This window comes from Protopterus annectens, chromosome 9.part0, assembly GCF_019279795.1.
Source record: "Protopterus annectens isolate FY-2018-M chromosome 9.part0, PAN1.0, whole genome shotgun sequence".
Taxonomy (NCBI): domain Eukaryota; kingdom Metazoa; phylum Chordata; order Ceratodontiformes; family Protopteridae; genus Protopterus; species Protopterus annectens.
In genome coordinates this window covers 544,266,600-544,287,147 of record NC_056743.1, presented here as the reverse complement: position 1 = coordinate 544,287,147, position 20,548 = coordinate 544,266,600, and positions in this window count along the sequence as shown.

The window sequence follows — 20,548 nt, the reverse complement described above, 5'->3', positions numbered from 1 at the left end:
TCCAATATAGAAAAATGCAGTGCAAATCTAAACTAGTCCTTCAGAGCAGCCTTTTCATAATGAGATTACACAGAAAACACTTTTAAAGGTAGAAATACTTTGTGAATAATAACTGAAAATAAAAACAAAGTATTCTATATATACTAAAATAAAAAATAATAAAAATACAATGTTCTGTTACGGCTGGAGGAAACCTGTGCCCTCTGCAGCACTTTCAGAGGGTGGTTGGCTTACTGACAGAAAACAAGATGTCACTTTAAAACAAATTATTTTACCTTTGTGTCTTTAGGCTGTAGGAGCAGAATCAGGATTATAATTAAACCCAATGTTGGTAAACACAATGCCTTAGCATAGACATAAGATAGCTAATTCACCCAGTTTTTTCATGCTTCTCTGTGAAGGCAGGCTAGGGGAGATTATGTTTTCTGCAACTTTGTCTAGAAACCAACCATAGTTCTCTTGGCCTTTATTTTAAAGCATGTGACAGAATCAACTTCTAAACTCATATGTGAATAATACCTTTGTCTGACCTAGCTGACAGCTGCTGTCACTGCTCAGTTTGTAATTAATGTAATCTGTGTCATGCTAAGTATGGAGTGAGTATCTGTTAAATAACTGTAAAAGTATTATTAAAAAGCAAGTTGTGCTATAGTACTGCTTTAGATACAAATCAGTCCTAAAATAGAATTGTAAAATCAAATCAGCCACTACACTTTCAAGCTTTCAAGTAAAGTCTCCCCATCAGAAATGCATGTCACAGTATTAGTTTCATGCCTCTATAAGACTGTAGCGAAATGCGCTGCTAACAGCAAAAGTCTATCTAACAATACTGGTGGTAGATAGAGGAGTGTGTGTGTGTGTGTGTGTGTGTGTGTGTGTGTGTGTGTGTGTGTGTGTGTGTGTGTGTGTGTGTGTGTGTGTGGGGGGGTATAGACAAGGCATACAGAGTAGTATTTGCTGTTTGGAAGGGAAGTGCTAAATTATTGTCTGATATGGATCTACAGATGCCAGAGTAGGGGTAAAGCCATTATGCCCTCTGGCATCCAAATAGCTGCAGACAAGATGCCTCACAAATAAAATGCACCTTGATCTATACACGTGCTCAGGTGTCAGTTTGGAAAATCTGTACTCACATGATCACCAGCACATGCCACAGTAAAGAATTGAAAGCCTTGAGAGCCACACTGCGATCCGGAGCTGCAGTGTAACAAACAGCAGAAGGTTGTGGCACCAGATTTTTGTTAGGATATTTCATCACCTCAGAAGTGGTCAAGGGCACCGGCAGGATAAGTATTTTATTCCACTTATTATTACCTGCTGGCTTCTATCCTGTATTCTCTTTTTCTTTTCCCTCAGCACCAAGACACTCTATTTTCATAACATGGTGTACACAGTCAGTTGGAGTTCTACTGTTCTTAGTTTTACCTGACTATCACTGCTGCTGTCTGCTGCATATGTCCTTCTTTTCTACTGATCAGGTCCCAGGTGCAATAGCAGGTTTGAGGACATCAGCTCCAGTAAAATTAAAAGAATAGTGCCCACTGCAAAATCTACTGCCCATTGCATACCACGCCCATATGGTCTTACTGAGATGCACACAAAGAACGGGGCTTAAACTAGAAACTCCCTCCCAACCCACGGCAGCAGCAGTAACAGTTATTCATCCAAGCAATTAATCCCTCTGAAATGGTTAGCCGTATGTTGCCCTGTCCTTTGTAAATCACAAATGATTATAGTCAGTCAGTAATGCCAGAGACTAGTGAATTCATCAAAACATTATTTGCAGTACAAAACCTGTTGTTCTATTAACTTTTTAAATGACTTATATAAAATGCTTTGCTCATTAGTCTAGGAAAGTTTAGAGGTATAGTAGCCAATGCAGCCACAGACACACACACACACACACACACACACACACACACACACACACACACACACACACACACACACACACACACACACACACACACACACACATACTCTGTCACCCAAAGAATGAATGCTACAACCAAGTTACTAAATTTGCAATATGTAGCCTTTCCAGAACCCACCACTGTATACCACTGAAAAGCCTAAATTAGTTAGAACTGTCACATCCACTAACATATACGCAACTTCTTACCATCTATAAAATTATCCAGCATCCATGTACCTGCCCAGCACTTAAAAAAATTCTACACAACTATATTCCCAGTCGATCATTGCAATCCAGTTACCAAAAACTCCTGTCTCTCTACAGACCTAGCAAATCTGCTGGGCATTGTCTATACTTGTACAAGGTTACTAAGGCCTGGAGCTCCTTTCCTGTATCCATCAGGTCTATTCCCTACCTCCCATCTTTCAAAACCACTCTAAAACACTAAAATCCTGCTCTGTTCTTTCTCAAAACCAGGATAAACTGTATCCCTAAATGTGAACAAATAACTTTACTCTCCCTTTTTCACTTCCTGCCTTACTGCTATCTAATTCTCTTCCCAGACTTTCTCTCTAAATATACCATAAGCCTGTTTTCCCTATTTTTTCTACAAACTGTCTAAAAGTTTTTCTAAATATGAAATGATGGTCATATGCCTTATATCAGTTCTTAACCATTGTTTTTAAATATGTATCTAATTTGTTATAATTATTTAAACTGCAGATGTTTTTATTTTATTTTTGAGGATTGTATAACTATTTTTCTTAAACTGTTTTGTATTAATTTGGAGCTTTTCTCCCTGGGTCTCCACTGAAAATGGGCTTCTACCCAGTCGGACATTCCTAGTAATCAATTGCCAATAAAAATAAATAATAAATAAATATGAATTAATGATTTAGGAGATATAGTTAGCTCTCCAGCATGTTTTGTTAATGTCACATGCTAGGTTAAAATTTCTAGAGTGAGTGACTCTTGTGCAGTTAGATTTGTGCATGTGAAGCATATCCATCAGGGTGGGGTCAGTGACTGTCTTGTACGCCAGGCACTAGTCTCCTCTCAGTGGCCTATATGATACAGAATACAGTGATAGGGCTTTTAGTCTATCCACATATGTCATGGTTTGGGGGCTCTGTATATTCTTGGTGAGAAACCTCTGTAGTCTCTCCAGCTGCTGCAGGTGTCTGTTGAGGTACATGCAAAAGGGAGCATTGGGATACTCTATTAGTGGTCTGATGAGGGTAAAGTACAGTGGGAAGATAATATTCTTGGATCTGAATGTGATGCCCTTACTTATGAGGTGCACAATGTAGAATGCTTTCCTTACCACAGAAGAAACTTGGTGGTCGAAGTTGAGATTGCTATCTGCCTGCATTCCTAGGTCTCACACCACTGGGTTTGAGCTTAGGGGTTGTTGTCAATATTGTAGATCTTGGGAAATTCTACTTTGGTAAAGGGAATAACAATGCACTTTTTTGCGTTTAGTTTTAGACTGTGGCTTTGGCATCAGTGATTTGTTTGTGTTAGTCCTTCTGTAGTATGTTAACATCATTGAGAGACTCAGTGATTGCACCCAATTTGAAATCATCAGTGAATATGGTAAGCCAAAGGCTATCTAATTTAGCCTGGACTGCTGAGAATGTTGGTACCCCACTGGTGATGGGTCTACTGGTAGAAATGAAGTCACCAACTTTGACAGTATGTGTTCTGTTGGTGAGCCAGTTGACTACCCATATAGTGATGTAAGGTTACTCCCTAACTGAGAGAGTTTTTCAATGATACCTGAGTGGGAGATTGTGTCAAAAGCCTTGGCCAGGTCAATATACGCATGCTTAAAGAGAGTGCTAAGTTGGTATGCTAGGTCCTGTTTTGGATTGCTTAGTAAGCATCCTAGAATGTTATCTGGTCCCATTGAGGCCATGTGTTTGGCCTTGAAGAGTTCAGATAAGACCTGATCTCTAAAGATAATAGGCAGAGGATTGGTGCTAGGTATGCTTTAGGGTATGATCAGTGGGGATGAAGTTTGCATCAGATCTGTTCACTTGTAAGTTGGTGATTTCCTCCGCACAGGAGTCATTTTTGTCTGTGAGTGAGGGGGGTATAAAGCTTTTTATACCATCGCTTAGTAGTGCGGAGTTAGCTTTGGAAAAGTTCTTCAGTTTATTAGCTCCTGTGGGGGTGTCAGGTTCAATACTTACTTCAAATGAGACAGTTTTGTGATCTGACCTTACCAGAGAAGGCGTCACAGACAGTTTTGTGATCTGACCTTACCAGAGAAGGCGTCACATGGGAATAGTACAGTGACTCCTGATGTTGGTGATTACTATGTCTAGGACATTTGAGCCCCTTGTGGGGGTGCAGACTATCTGTTCCACAACATTTTAATTAACAAAGTCCATGAACTTCTGGGTAAGTATGTTTGCACTCATATATGTCACCCATTTGGCAAATGCATATTTGAAATCACCCATGACTAAGGTGTTGGGCTGTAAGGCAAGTCATTCCAGTAAGTCCAGGTAAGAGGTGTGCTTTCCTTGGTTCATGGTGGGAGACCTATAGCTAGCAATGAAGCAGTAGGGTATTTTTACTAGAGTTAATTGGACATAGAGTAGTCTGAGAGAGTCATACAATTTGACCAATCTCAAGCAGTACTTGTCTTTAATGAAGATATACAGCCCTTCTGCTTTGGTTTTTTCATGCTCATTTTGAGGTCTGAACGTGTGGAAGCATTATGGCCTTGCACAGCTGGGGTTGCTCCAGTGACCTTGAACTAAGTCTCAGTGACTGCACAGACATCAGCATCTGCCAAGGTGAGGCATGCTTCCACGGAGTGCAGTTTCATGTTTACACTTCTAACATTAAACAGCAGAACCTTGAGTTTGCCTCTGATGGCTTTTGTTACATTGGAAATCTTGTTTTGAAATTGCCTAAAAAAGGCACTATGGGGGAGGCAAGCACCTTTGCCAGTATCCAAAAGACTAGAGGAAAGAGGTACAGACCATGTCTGGCAAAGCAGTGTGGCCTGTCAGCCATGTCATCCAAGGCTGACAGATACTGAATCCCCTAGACTGACACCAGAAGCTAAGCTACTTGTTAAAGTCAATCATTTTTTTATTTATCCTGTGGCATAATCCTGGGAGAAGGTAGAATGCTGCTTATGGTTAGGGTCATACCTGCCTGGGACATATAGTCTGAGAGTTCAGTCATGTCTCTCTTCCTATAGTGCAGTCTCAAGTCATTCTCCCCCAAATGAACTATGACCAAGTCATAACGGTACTTGTTGAGTGACTTGAGTACATGTGTGCTCTGATGGATCCTGGCACCTGACAGGCAGCAGTCCCAGTCCAGCCTTATGAGGGGAATATCTGTGTGTCTCACTATGGAGTCACCTATGACCAGGACATTTGGCTTAGTGGTGTTTTGCCTTAGGGTTTTGTTGCTGCAACACATTTGTATGTGTTATTATATGTACTGCTTTCTATTTGAGTAACAGTGTGTTCACTTTGTTTATGTTTTGGAGGTCTCTGAACTTTTGGTAGGCATCTAGTAAATACCTCCACATATGTAGGTCTATGTGTCATGTCTTTCATTTGTGTGAGAGGTGAAGAGTGTTTTGTGACAACCTTTTTGGTATCCGGTTTGTTGTTACGTGAGAGAAGTGAATCCAGTTTCATAGTGCACTTACATCTCTCACATAGGGTATTTGTTTGCTGTATGACTAAATGGTTGTCAGTATGCATGAGGCAATTTCTACATTGCCTCAGTATTCCCATGTCGATCAGACTGGCAGGAGAAATGATGTGAAACTGTCTACTATAGCAGATTTTTATTATATGAGCTGCTAGGGAAAGGAGTGGGCTGGATTGACTAGTTGTTGCACAAGGACTGTCAAGCTATTCGGGAAAGAAGTGGAATAGATCAACCAGTTTTTCTGCTAGGACTATCAAGGGTTGTTAAATTTAGGGTTGAGGATGATAGGTGTGACAACACTGCCCAGTGTTAATTAAGTTGCTTTTTGTGCAACAGAGAAGCTTGTAAGAGTTCCACTGATTGTTGTCTAGGGAAAAACTGTGTTTCACGGCATTTACATCTATACAGGGCACTGCTAACCCTTGTTGTATAATGTGCAGTGGTTAGCAAATCCAAGGCTTAAATATAGGCAGTTCTAAGCTAATCTACCAATAAGAAAGTGCACAATGAACCTTCATCAAGCAATCGCCAGCTCAGGCAAAGCAGTATGCTCACTTTTTTACAACAAGGGTGCAGTGGAGCCCTTCTTAATGTAAGATGGCTGGTTTAGTGCTTAAGTACAACTAAAACAGGCTAGATTCAGCAGGTCTGAATCTATATTGCACTACCGAAACTGAAAATACAGCTGAAAACAAGTGAAGAAAATATATAGTCATGACAGTGAAAAAGCAGAAAAAAAGCAGTGATCAGATAAAATGCATTAAAAAAGTGCACTAGAGGCACAAAATATAATTATTTTTTTATGCAGAAATCTCAAATGTTTCCCCAACTTAAGGAGAAAAGAGGTACAGACCATGACTGGCAAAGCAGTGTGGCCTGTTGACCATGTCATCCTAGGCTGACAGATACTGGATCCCCTGGACTCACACCAGAAGCTAAGCCACTTGTTAAAGTCAATAATTTTTTTATTTATCCTGTGGCATCATCCTGGTAGAAGGTAGAATGCTGCTTAGGGTTAGGGTCATACCTGCCTGAGACGTATGGTCTGAGAGTTCATTCATGTCTCTCTTCATATAGTGCAGAGAGGTATGTCTCAAGTCATTCCCCCCAAATGAACTATGACCGAGTCATAATGGTACTTGTTGAGTGACTTGAGTACATGTGTACTCTGATGGATCCTGGCACCTGACAGGCAGCAGACCCAGTCCAGCCTCATGAGGGGAATATCTGTGTGCCTCACTATGGAGTCACCTATGACCAGGACATTTGGTTTAGTGGTGTTTTGCCATAGGATTTTGTTGCTGACACAAATTTGTATGTGTTATTATGTGTACTGCTTTCTATTTGAGTAACAGTGTGTGCACTTTGTTTATGTTTTGGAGGTCTCTGAACTTTTAGTAGACTTCTAGTAAATACCTCCACATATGTAGGTCTATATGTCATGTCATTCATTTGTATGAGAGGTGAAAAGTGTTTTGTGACAACTTTTTTTGGTATCCGGTTTGTTGTTACGTGAGAGAAGTGAATCCAGTTTCATAGTGTACTTACATCTCTCACATAGGGTATTTGTTTGCTGTACGAATAAATGGTTGTCAGTATGCATGAGGCAATTTCTACATTGCCTCAGTATTCCCATGTCGATCAGACTGGCAGGAGAAATTATGGGAAACTGTCCATTATAGCACATATTTATTATATGAACTGTTAGGGAAAGGAGTGGGCTGGATTGACCAGTTGTTGCACAAGGACTATCAAACTATTAAGGAAAGGAATGGAATAGATTGACCAGTTTTTGTGCCAGGGCTATCAAGGATTGTTAAATTTAGGGTTGTGGATGATGGGTGTGTGACAACACTGCTCAGTGTTAATTAAATTGCTTTTAGTGCAACAGAGAAGCTTGTAAGAGTTCCACTAATTGTTGTCTAGGGAAAAACTGTTTCAATGCATTTACATCTATACAGGGCACTGCTAACCCCTGTTGTATAATGTAGAGTGGTTAGCAAGTGCAAGGCTTAAATACAGGCAGTTCTAAACTAATCTACCAATAAGAAAGTCCACAATGAACCTTCCTCCAGCAATCGCCAGCTCAGGCAAGGCAGTATGCACACTTTGTTATAACAAGGGTGCAGTGGAGCCCTTCTTAATGTAAGATGGCTGATTTAGTGCTTAGGTGTAGCTAAAACAGGCTAAATTCAGCAGGTCTGAATCTGTATTGCACTACCGAAACTGAAAATACAGCTGAAAACAAGTGAAAAAATATATAGTCATAACAGTGAAAAAGCAGAAAAAAAAGCAGTGATCAGATACAATGCATTAAAAAAGTGCACTAGAGGCACAAAATATACTTATTTTCTTGATGCAGAAATCTCAAATGTTTCCCCAACCTAAGGAGGAAAGAGGTACAGACCATGTCTGGCAAAGTAGTGTGGCCTGTCGACCATGTCATCCCAAGCTGAGAGATACTGGATCCCCTGGACTGACACTAGAAGCTAAGCCACTTGTTAAAGTCAATCATTTTTTATTTATCCTGTGGCATCATCCTGGGAAAAGGTAGAATGCTGCTTAGGGTTTGGGTCATACCTGCCTGGGACATATGGTCTGAGAGTTCAGTCATGTCTCTCTTCATATAGTGCAGAGAGGTATGTCTCAAGTCATTCCCCCCCCAAATGAACTATGAATGAGTCATAACGGTACTTGTTGAGTGACATGAGTACGTGTACTCTGATGAATCCTGGCACCTGACAGGCAGCAGACCCAGTCCAGCCTCATGAGGGGAATATCTGTGTGTCTCACTATGGAATCACCTATGACCAGGACATTTGGTTTGGTGGTGTTTTGCCTTAGGGTTTTGTTGCTGAGACACATTTGTATGTGTTATTATGTGTACTGGTTTCTATTTGAGTAACAGTGTGTGCACTTTGTTTATGTTTTGGAGGTCTCTGAACTTTTGTTAGACTTCTAGTAAATACCTCCACATATGTAGGTCTATGTGTCATGTCTTTCTTTTGTGTGAGAGGTGAAAAGTGTTTTGTGACAACTTTTTTGGTATCCGGTTTGTTGTTACGTGAGAGAAGTGAATTCAGTTTCATAGTGAACTTACATCTCTCACATAGGGTATTTGTTTGCTATAGGACTAAATGGTTGTCAGTATGCATGAGGCAATTTCTGCCTTGCCTCAGTATTCCCATGTCGATCAGGCTGGCAGGAGAAATTATGGGAAACTGTCCATTATAGCACATTTTTTTTATATGAACTGCTAGGGAAAGGAGTGGGCTGGATTGACCAGTTATTGCACAAGGACTATCAAGCTATTAAGGAAAGGAGTGGAATAGATCGAATAGTTTTTGTCCTAGGACTATCAAGGGTTGTTAAATTTAGGGTTGTGGATGATGGGTGTGTGACAACACTGCTCAGTGTTAATTAAGTTGCTTTTAGTTCAACAGAGAAGCTTGTAAGAGTTCCACTAATTGTTGTCTAGGGAAAAACTGTTTCAATGCATTTACATCTATACAGGGCACTGCTAACACCTGTTGTATAACGTGCAGTGGTTAGCAAGTGCAAGGCTTAAATATAAGCAGTTCTAAACTAATCTGCCAATAAGAAAGTGCACAATGAACCTTCCTCAAGCAATCGCCAGCTCAGGCAAAGCAGTATGCTCACTTTTTTACAACAAGTGTGCAGTGGAGCCCTTCTTAATGTAAGATGGCTGGTTTAGTGCTTAAGTGTAACAAAAACAGGTTAGATTCAGCAGGTCTGAATCTATATTGCACTACTTAAACTGAAAATACAGCTGAAAACAAGTGAAGAAAATATGTAGTCATGACAGTAAAAAGGCAGAAAAAAAAAGTGATCAGATAAAATGCATTAAAAAAGTGCACTAGAGACACAAAATATACTTATTTTCTTGATGCAAAAATTTCAAATGTTTCCCCAACCTAAACAGAATAGGCTACCTCCCAGTGCACTGGATGGAAAACCCACTGTCCTTTTGATGTAAAAACAAGTGATTGCTAGAGTGTAAGAATACACTACTTTATCCAATAGCCAGCTAGAAAATGAATTCAGATAAAGTAAATCAGTGAATCAGACAATGAGAAAAAAAAATACACTTTTTCAATACAAGCACAAGTTAAGCCAAATAAATAATTCAGTACTATCAGCAGCAGTGTAGAAGGGGAAAAGCTTATTAAGCTCAATATACATAAGGGGTGGGCAGCTTAAAACAACCAGGTTTAAAAACACATCAAGAAAAGGGTTGGGTGGTGGGAAACACCAGCAGGGAATCACCATCAGTATTTTAGTTTATGCAAGCTTGAAATCTTTTCAGCAAAGGACAGATGACCAGAAATTTACTGTGTATTGAAGAATCTTTCAGGAGACAATTAACAAAGGAAAAAAAGCATTTCAAATGTGCAGCCTAGATAATATTTTATAATAATATTGTATTTATTTATTTACATTTGTTTACTGGGAAAGTCCAACTGGACACAGGTCCTTTTTCAGTGGAGACCCGGAGAGAAAGGATCCACAGAACATCACAAGGTAAAGCACAAGCCGAGTACTTGAAGAACAATTGAATATACATACAATAGCAAATAATACACTGCAGCAAACATTAGCTATACATACAATATGAAACCTAGTAATGAATAGATATACCAATATCTAGCTAAAGACTAGGAATAAAGGTAGGATGTATATACAGATAGTACTAAGCTCAAACAGATACTGTTCTAAACTCATATACCTAAATCTTATATACAAATATTGCACTGACCTCAAGCAGATATAATGCAGAAGCTCCACACAAAATTGGAACAAGCTAGAAGTGCTAATGGGATGGAAGGGAAAGATAGAGGAGTAAGAGAGGAGACTGAGTGAGTAGTATATGTGGTAGTGAGAGGAAGCTAGGTGTAGGTCAGTTGAATATGTATTTTGAGATGAGATGAAGTGATTTATTTATTTATTTATTTTACATTTGTTGACCGAGCTAGTCTAGCTGGATATATGTCCATTTTCAATAGAGGCCCGGGGAGAAAAGCTCCAACAGTCATTACAAGTTAAATAGAGAATAGGCAATACAAGATTAAAATTTATAAACAGAGCTAGTTAATACACATAATACACAAATATGATAGGAGCAAAAGCCAAAAGTGTAATCATATGATGTATTAATTTTTTTTTTTTTTTTTTTTTATTATGAAAGTCATACAGTGTATATGTGATAGCATATATTTACATAGATGTTATGAAGAGGGAGAGCTATCAGGGTATCGGGAGAAGAGAAAGAAAGAATCATGTAAGAAGAAAAGAGAGAGAGGAAGAAGGAAAGTTAATCAGGGTTGGTGCAGGAACAAAGCCAGTGTTTATTAAGATGCATTTTCAGTTGCTTTTTAAAAAGTGGCAGAGAGGATAAAGATGAGATATCAGAGGGGAGTTTGTTCCACATTTTTCCAACAGAGTTGGAAAAGAGGGAGTCACCTGCAGAGTTTTTGGGTTTGGGTATATTAATCAGTAGTTTGTTAGAAGAACGTAGGTGTTTCATGTTATTGTATGGTGTAATGAGGTTAGAGAGTATTGGTATTTTAGTTGGTTGGTATAGGATCTTGTGAGTCATTAAGAGCTGTTGAAGTACAAGCTGGTTAGGGAGTTCAAGCCAACCTAGTGGTCTTAGGTTCAGGCAGTGGTGAGTTCTAAATGGGGATCCTGTAGCAAATCGAGCAATATTATAGTAAGATGTAGTTAGTTTCTTAAGGTTGTTTTTGGAGAGATTAGTGTAAATGGGGGAAGCATATAGAAGAGTAGAGATAAGGTGAGATCTGGCTAAGGTGGTCCTTGCTTCAGGTGGAAGGAAGGGTTTGATTCTGTAAAGGGATCCTATTTTTTTATTAACTAATTTTATTGTATTGTTGATATGAGTGTCAAAGCTGAGATTATTGTCAATAGTTATTCCTAATAATTTTGTAGTTGAATCTGAAAAAATGACAGTACTATCAGTAGATGTGAGAGTGAAGTTTAGTTGGGTAGATTTATGGGTAGGTGAGAATAATAACAGTTTGGTTTTCTTAGGGTTGAGGAGTAGGCAATGGTCTAAGAACCATTGTTCAACAGAGGTAAAAGCTTTTTGGGTAAGAGCCTGAAGTTCAGTTTGAGAGGTACAGATTATAGTAGAATCATCTGCATATTGTATGCAGGTAGTGTTTGGGATAGCTGATTGGAGGTCGTTAATAAAGATAGAAAATAGAAGGGGGCCAAGGATAGAGCCTTGAGGTACACCTAAAGAAATAGGAAGGAGATTAGATAATACATTTTTCCAGAGAACTGCTTGCTGACGGTTTTCTAGGTAAGATGTAAACCAAGTTAAGGACGGAGAATCAAGTGAGAGAGATTTTAGTATGTGCAGCAGAAGTTTGTGGTTAACCATGTCTAAAGCTTTAGATAAATCAATGAAGACAGAAGATGATAAATTATTGTTGTTACGGTTATTGTTGATGGAGTTGGTGAAGGAGAGTAAAGCAGTGGTGGTACTGTGGGAAGGTCTAAATCCATGCTGACAGTTAGCAAGTAGGTTGTTATGGAGAAGGTGGTTAAGTAGCTGTTTATGAATACATTTTTCCATGATTTTAGCTATAGGTGATAGAAGTGTTATGGGGCGAAAATTTGAGTAATCATTAGTTTCCCCTTTTGTGTAGAGGGATGATGTGAGATATCTTCCAGATAGAAGAGAAGATTCTTTCATTTATAGACCTATTTATCAGAATAGAAATGGGATAAGCAGTGGCTTTGGCTCCTATTTGCAAGAATTCTGCAGGAAGTTTATCTGCAGAGGGGGTGGTAGGTTTTAATTTTTGGAGCAGTGATGAGATAAAGTATGTAGAAAGAGGTTGTAAGTGAAGGGAGGGAGGTGGATTTAAAGTAGGTAAGAGTATCTTTGAGGTGTCGGGAGATAGGTGACTAGCAAGAGTTTGGATAGTATTAGTGAAGAAAGAATTAAAGTCATTGGCTATCTGTGTGGGATTTTCTGGGTTAGAGTCCTGAGGGTTAGGTTTAATAGACTGGCCTGGGGATAAAAGGTTATTAATACTGGCCCAGAATTTTTTAGGTTCCTTTTTGGAGGTTTGTTGTAATTGAAGGTAATAGTTTTTTTTGTCCATTAGGATGGCTTTTTTTGTACTGTTTCTAAGCTCTCTCAAGTTCTGGTGGTCAGTTAGATTCTTAGTAGCACGCCATTTAGCCCAAGATTTGTTTCTGAGAATGATTTTTTGCCTAGTATTGTTGGTCAACCAGGTGCTGCCTTAGCTTTGGTCCTAATAGTACGACTTGGGGCATGATGATCCAGGATAGATAAGAATGAAGAACTGAAGTATTCTACTGCTTCATTAAGTGGGAGATATTTTAGTGGGGACCAGTTATATTGTATTAGTTAAGCATGTTATAACAGGTCTGAGAGATTGAGTGAGTAGGGAGGAGGATGGTAAAAGGTGAGCCAGAGCCTGCAGAGGAAAGAATGCAATGATCAGACAGTGTGAGGCATGATGGGTAGGGGAGGGGAGAGGAAGGGGAGGTAAAAGGAGGGTTACTAGTCGGGATTGGTGCATGGGCATAACCAGAGACTTTTTAAATGAGTTTTTTAGTGCATTCTTGAAGTGATTGCGAGAAGGTAGTGTGGTTATAGAGGGGGGGATTGTTCCATAATCTGGATATGACGAAGGAGAATAGTGCTTCTCCTGCTGAGTTCTTTTGTTTGGTCACTAGAAGTAGATCTTTGCTGCTGGAGTGTAGATGTCTAGTGGAGCAGTAGGGCTGGACAAGGTTTTGAAGGGATGGGACTTTAAGAGGATGGTTTACTAACTTGTGGGCAAGGGAGAGTTGATTCAGGTGAAGAAGTTGAGGGAGTTCAAGCCAGTCAAGTTCTCTAAGTGAGATACAGTGGTGGCTGTGATAAGATGCACCAGTGGAAAACTTGGCAGTTTTATTGTGGCAAGCCTTGAGCTTGTTTAGGCCAGTTTGTCTAAGGTAGGTAAGTATAGGAAAGGCGTAGAGTAAAGTTGAGATTAAGTGGGAATTTGCAGCAGAAATTCTGGCTGTCTTGGTGATGAATTGTTTGTTTCTGTACAGTGCACCTAGTTTTTTGTGAACCTTTTTTATGGTAAGAGAAATGTGAGTGTCAAATCTGAAATTGTTAACAGTCTAAACACCAAGTAGTTTCATGAGTTCTGTTGGGGAAATGACGATATTGTCTTTGGCTAGAATATTAAAGTGGGGTATAATCAGGTTAGATTTAGTGGGTTCGAAGATAAGGAGTTTAGTCTTGCTTGGGTTGAGTAATAATTAGGCATTTTTTACAGAAGAAAAGGCTTCCTGTGTGATCTTGTGAAGTTTGGGTATAGTTGGGGCTGAGCATATGAGGATGGAGTCATCTGCATACTGTATAAGAGAAGCATGCTTGGTGGCTGTGAATAGATCACTGGTGAAGAGTGAGAATAGTAGGGGACCAATGATGGAGCTTTGGGGAACACTGAGTATTACAGGAAGTCGAGGTCATTATGCCAGACAACTGATTGAAGGCGGCCAGTTAGATAGCTGTGAAACTAATCAGTAGCTGATTGGAAAAGGATAGATTAGTGAGAACAGAGATTAGTAGTTTGTGTGAGACCATGTCAAAAGCCTTGGATAGATCCAGAAATATAGTAGAGGAGAAAGGACATTATTTTTATGATGAAGGATAGCATTAGTGAAAGAGGGCAAGGTGGTAGTAGTGCTGTGGTATGGCCTGAAGCCATGCTGGGTGCTGGAGTGGAGGTTATTAGCTAAGAGGTAGTCTAAGACTTGAGAATGGATGCATTTCTCAAGTATATTGGAAAGTGGAGAAAGGATGGCTATGGGGTGGTAATTGGAAAGTTCAGTGGAGGAGCCACCTTTATGGAAGGAAATTATGTGGGATATTTTCCACAGTGTGTGGATATAGCTTTCTGATAAGGACTGATTAATTATGATAGAGACCGGATAAGCTAGGGCTTCTGCTGCTGTTTTAGGTACTTGGAGGTTAGATTGTCAGCTGCATGTTTTGTAGGCTTAAGTTTCAATAGACTTTTTTTATATAGGAGGTAGGCACTGATAAAAAAGAAAACACTGTGGGCAAAGTATTTGGTTTTGATGTAGGGAAGTTGGGTAGAGGGTTGTGTTGTTTAGTCAAAGACAGAATGGTTTCAGTAAAGTATTTATTGAATAAGTCAGCAATACTGCTGGAGGAAAGGGGAGTGGTTCTTTCTGACCTTGTTGTACAACTCTAGGAATAAATGTCTAAAGGAGGGGCTTTTGTTAAGTACTGTGCTCCCCGGCCTTATCTCTGATTTTCATTAGTGCCCTGGTGCTTTTTTGTAGCCAAGAGGAGTATTGTGTTTTGATTCTGGCATTTCTTATTGGGGTATGTGTGTTTAGGATGTTTAGGAAGGTGCTATTGATGAAGTGGATGGCTTCATCCAGATTGAGGTACTTTAGTGGTGTCCAATCACATTTTTGAAGGGATGAGATAAAGGCGAGAGGGTTAATGTTTACCCTATTTTGGATGTGCTTATAGATAATAGGTTTATTACAATTTAAATGGTATCTCAGAAAGAATGTTAGAGTGTGGTCACTGAGTTTGTCTGGTAAACAGCCAACTAAGTATGAGTGAGGGACTTTATTGACTAATATCCAGTCGAGAGTAGCATGTTTGTTAGAGTTTTTATTTGTCTGGTTACATGACTGTATTAGTTGAGAGAAACCATGAAGGTTATGTGCTGGGCTGGATGATTGTTACTACAAGATAGCCAGCTGATATTAAAATCACCTAGGATTATGGTTTACTGGGGTAGGGAATGGTTAGCCCAGTTCAGGAGGTTTTCCAGGGGTGGGATGTTTTGGCCAGGTGGGAAGTAGCATCCTATGATGTTGATTGTTTAATTTGGGTTTAGTTTGAGGTTGGCATATAGGATTTCTTCATTTCCTATGTGGGGGGCAGATATGTTTGGGATGTGTATGTTGAGGTGGTGTTTAAACATTAGAGCCAATCCGCCCCTTTCTTAGATTGTCTATCTACTTGAAGAATGTTATAACCTGTTGGAAGTATTTCTTCACTTTTGATATGAAGTTTGAGACAGGTTTCAGTCGGGATGAGAATATCAAGAGAGTATAAGGCTATGTTGGCATTTAGGTCATGGGTATTATTTGTTATACTTCTGATATTTAGACACATGAACAGGAGGTCAGATGGCTTTCTGTTGGATGTTAGTTGTGAAAAGAAGCAGCTATTAGGCAGATTTTTAGGTGAGGAGTTGGTAATGGTAGGACCAAGGTTAGGGTGGACATCACCACTGGGAGGTAATTTAGATAGGGCAGTAAACATAAGTTTTATAAATCTGGTAATTAACCTGTCACATTCTAGGGATATTTTTTGTTTGAATGTAACAAATGACTGGTAGTATAGTGGGTGTATTGGGATAGAGATTGTGATGGTATGACAAGTGTAATTAGTAGGTGGGTAATGGATAGAAGTGAGAGTAAGGGTGCAGTGATAGTGGTGGGGTTTGTCTATTATGGAGTTCTGGTAAGATGTAAGGTGTGCAAGAAGAGTGCAAGTAAGGAATGTAACACATTAGGTAGTAGCATGACTGTGTTAGATGAGCAGTTAGATTGTAAGTGGGTGGGGTACTGTGGGTGGCAGAGGAGATAAGTTGGTAGTATTGTTCTGATTGGTTGCTGGTTATAGGGAGGTGTTAGAGCCTCGAATAAATCTAGATGTAGTGGGGCAGGTGGGATTAGTGGGCAGGGTGGGGAGTAAAGATACCCCATGCGTACCATGGGCAAATGGAGAGGGGCTTAAACCCCTTGTTTCCTGATGGGAGACTAGTAATTTAAAGATGGCTCCATAAACAGCAGGAATCTAATATAGACTTAGTATTGGGGGTGGGGAGTAGCAAAAAGGGTGTGAACCAGGTGCAATGCAAAGAAACCAGCCAAACTAGAGAAGCAAGCAGTGGAAAACTATGTGTGAAGGCCTCAGAGGGGGTGAATAGTAATACAAACTCCACTTGTAAAGTGAAGGACAGAAGAGACAGCAACGTTTATTAAGGTTGGGAGTGTATCTTCACATTGACTTGCTTATTAGTAGCCAGTTTATGCACAGATTAGAGTAGGGAGTTACAGTAGCAATGAAGGGGAATGTATAGAGATGCAATTAAACAGGTGGGGCTCAAGTGATACAAAACTAAGGCAAACAGCACTGAAATGGCTGCTTGAGGGTTAAGATTTAATCACAGAGAATAGGAAAGAGTTGAATTAAGTGTATACTGTTTAGTGGATAGTTAGAATGACTACACAAACTGGGGGGGGGGGCACAAGTCTCAAACAGTCAGTGCTATTAGTACACTGAGAACTACTAAGTAACACAGCTAAAGTTAAAGCTTCACTATCATAACACATACATGTAGAATGCCTAGGTGGACTGACCATGCCCTTCAGGCACAAAGGGTATATCCTTGGTTTAGTTTTGCAGTACTGATTTCTTCCTAGACTGAATATAAATGTCTGCCTCTCACACAGAACAAAAACACCAGGCCAAGCAGATTAATTAAAACAGAAAACAAAATGGAGTATGGTAAAACAGAAAGCAGCTCTATCAGTCACAGTCAAAAGTATGTTTACTTTACTCACCCAACAGGTAATCAATAGCAGTGGCCCGGTTTATGCAGGTTGAAAATCCTTTTAGCAAAAGATAAAGGGCCAGAAAGTCATTGTGTATTTAAGTATCATTCATGAAACAATTTAAAAATGAAAAAAAACATGTGAAATGTGCAGCCTAGACAATTTATGTATCTACCTCTCACATTGAGCAAAAACACTAGGCCAAGCAGATTACTTATGAAAACAAAATGGGGTAGGTAAAACAGAAGCAGCTCTAAAACACACAGACAAAAAATATAGGTTTACTTTCCTCACCCAGCAGGGAATCACCAGAAGTACTTTAGTTTATGCAGGCTTGAAATCTTTTCAGCAAAAGACAAATGTCCCAAAATTCGCAGTGTATTAAAGTATCACTCAAAAGACATTTTACAAAGGAAAAACATGTGAAATATCCAGCCTAGTGAATATTAAGTGCCTACCTCTCACCTGGAACAAGAACACCAGGCTGAGCAGATTTCTTAAAACAGAAAACAAAATGTAGGAGGTAAAACCGAAAGTGGCTCTATCAGTCACAGACACAAATATATGTTTATTTTCCTCACCCAGCAGGGAGTCAGCAGCAGTGCCCCAGTTTATGCAGGCCTGAAATCCTTTCAGCAAAAAATAAAAGGGCAGTAATTTATTGTGCATTTAAGTATAATTTAAGAGACAATTAACAAAGGGAAAAAAACATGTGAATTGTACAGCTTAGAAAATTTAAGTGTCTGCCTCTCATACAGAATGAAAACACCAGGCCAAGCAGGTTATTAAAACAGAAAACAAATTGGAGTAGGTAAAACAGAAAGCAGCTCTATCAGTTACAGTCAAAAATATATGTTTATTTTGCTCATCCAGGAAGCAATCAACAGCAGTGACCCAGTTTATGCAGGCCCAAAATCCTTTCAGCAAAAAACAAAGGGCCATAAATTCACTGTGTATTTAACTATCATTCACTGTGTATTTAAATATCACTCAAGAAACAATTAATCAATGAAAAAACATGTGAAGTGTGCAGCCTACGTAATTTAAGTATCCACATCTCACATAGAACAAAAGCGCCAGTCTAAGCAGATTTCTTAAAACAGAAAACAAAATGGAGTAGGTAAAACAGAAAGTAGCTCTATCGGTCACAGACAAAAATATAGGCTTACTTTCGTCACCCAGAATGAAATCAACAGCAGTGCCCCTGTTTAAACAAGTCTGAAATCCTTTCTGAAAAATACAAATGCCCATAAATTCACTGGGGATTTAGGTATCACTCAGGAGACAACCAATGGAAAAATGTGACATGTGCAAGCTAGATAATTTATGTGTCTACCTCTTACATACAACAAGAACACAAGGCAAAGCAGATTTCTTAAAACGGAAAACAAAATATATTAGGTGAAACAAAAAGAAGCTCTATCAGTCACAGACAAAAAATATAAGTTTATATAGCCTTACTTTCCTCACTCAGCAGGGAATCATCAGCAGTGTTTTAGTTTATGCAAACTTGAAATCTTTAAGGCAAAAGACAAATGGCCAGAAAGTTTCAGTGTATTTAACTATCAATCAAGAGACAATTTACAAAGGAAAAATATGTGAAATATGTAGCATAGATAAGGTTAAGTGTCTATCTCTCACATAGAAAAAAACACCAGACCAAGCAGATTTCTTAAAACAGGAAACAAAATGGAGTAGGTAAAACAGAATGCAGCTCTATCTTTCACAGAAAAAAATATAGCTTTACTTTCCTCTCCCAGCAGGGAATCAACAGCCATGCCCCAGTTTATGCAGGTCCAAAATCATTCCAGAAAAGACAAAGGGCCAGAAACTCACTGTATATTTAAGTATCACTAAAGAGACAATTAACCAATGTAAAAAGATGAGAAAGGTGTAGCCAAGAAGATTTCTTAAAATAGATATCAAAATGGAGTAGGTAAAACAGAAAGCAGATATTTCACTCACAGACAAAAAATATAGGTTTACTTTCCTTACCCAGCATGGAATCACCAAAGTGCTTTAGTTTATGCAGGTTTGAAATCTTTTTGGCAAATGACAAAGGGTCATAGATTCACTGCGTATTTAAAAATCACTCATGAGATAATTAACCAATGAAAGAACTAAAGAAACTCCAGCTCTACTCAGTTGCGTACCGCCTACTCAGAGGCGATCTGTGTCTGATGTATAAAGCCATGTCCAACCCAGAATTAATGGACATGCTTCACCTCAGGAAATCCAAATCCCTTAGAGCTACATGCTCTAGGGACTTGAACCTCAGCACAGAAATAAATAAGACATGATGGAGGGACAGATTCATATCCCAGAGGCTCCCCTCACTCTGGAACAAAATCCCAATCCATGTTAGGCAGAGCCCCTCACTGACCCTCTTCAAGAGAAACCTTGACGAGTGGATGGGAGATCGTAAGTTTACCCTGGGATCTCTTCTGTGTCCCTGCTTGACAGAGGTACAGTAAACTAACCTTAAAAGGGCTACCTTCAGTGACCTACTATACAGAGGCACAGTCAACTAATTTAAAAGGGTGGCGAAAGCCAAACACACTCTGGCTAGGCTTATAAATGTCCTAGGGCAGATAGCCTAGTATCAACCTATGAACCTAAGACCTTATGAAAAAATGTGACTTGCACAGCCTAGATAATTTTAAAGGCTATCTCTAACATAGAACAAAAACACCAGGCCATGCTTATTTCTTAAATCAGAAAACAAAACAGAGTAGGTAAAACAGAAAGCAGCTCTATCAGTTTCAGACAAAAAATGCAGGTTTACTTTCCTTCTCAACAGGGAATCAATATAAGTTCTTTAGTTTATGTAGGACTGAAATCTTTTCAGTGAAAGACAAAGGGTCAAAATTCACTGTGTATTTTAATATCACTCAAGAGACAATTAACCAATGTAAAAAGACAAGAAATGTGTAGCATATATAATTTAAGTTCATAGGTTCATAGGTTCATACTAGGATATCTGCCCTGGGGCAATTATAAGCCTAGCCCGATTCTGTATGGCTTACACCACCCCTTGATTTGAGTATACTGTGCCCTTTTTAAGGTTTAGTTTACTGTGCCTCTGTCTAATAGTGACACGGGAGTAATCCCTGGGACAAACCTACGATCCCCCATCCACCTATCGAGATTCTTCTTGAAGAGATTCAATGAGGTGCTCTGCCTCACATGAACTGGAATTCTATTCCAGAGTGAAGGGAGCCTCTGGGTTATGAACCTGTCCCTCCAGCAAGTTCTATTTAT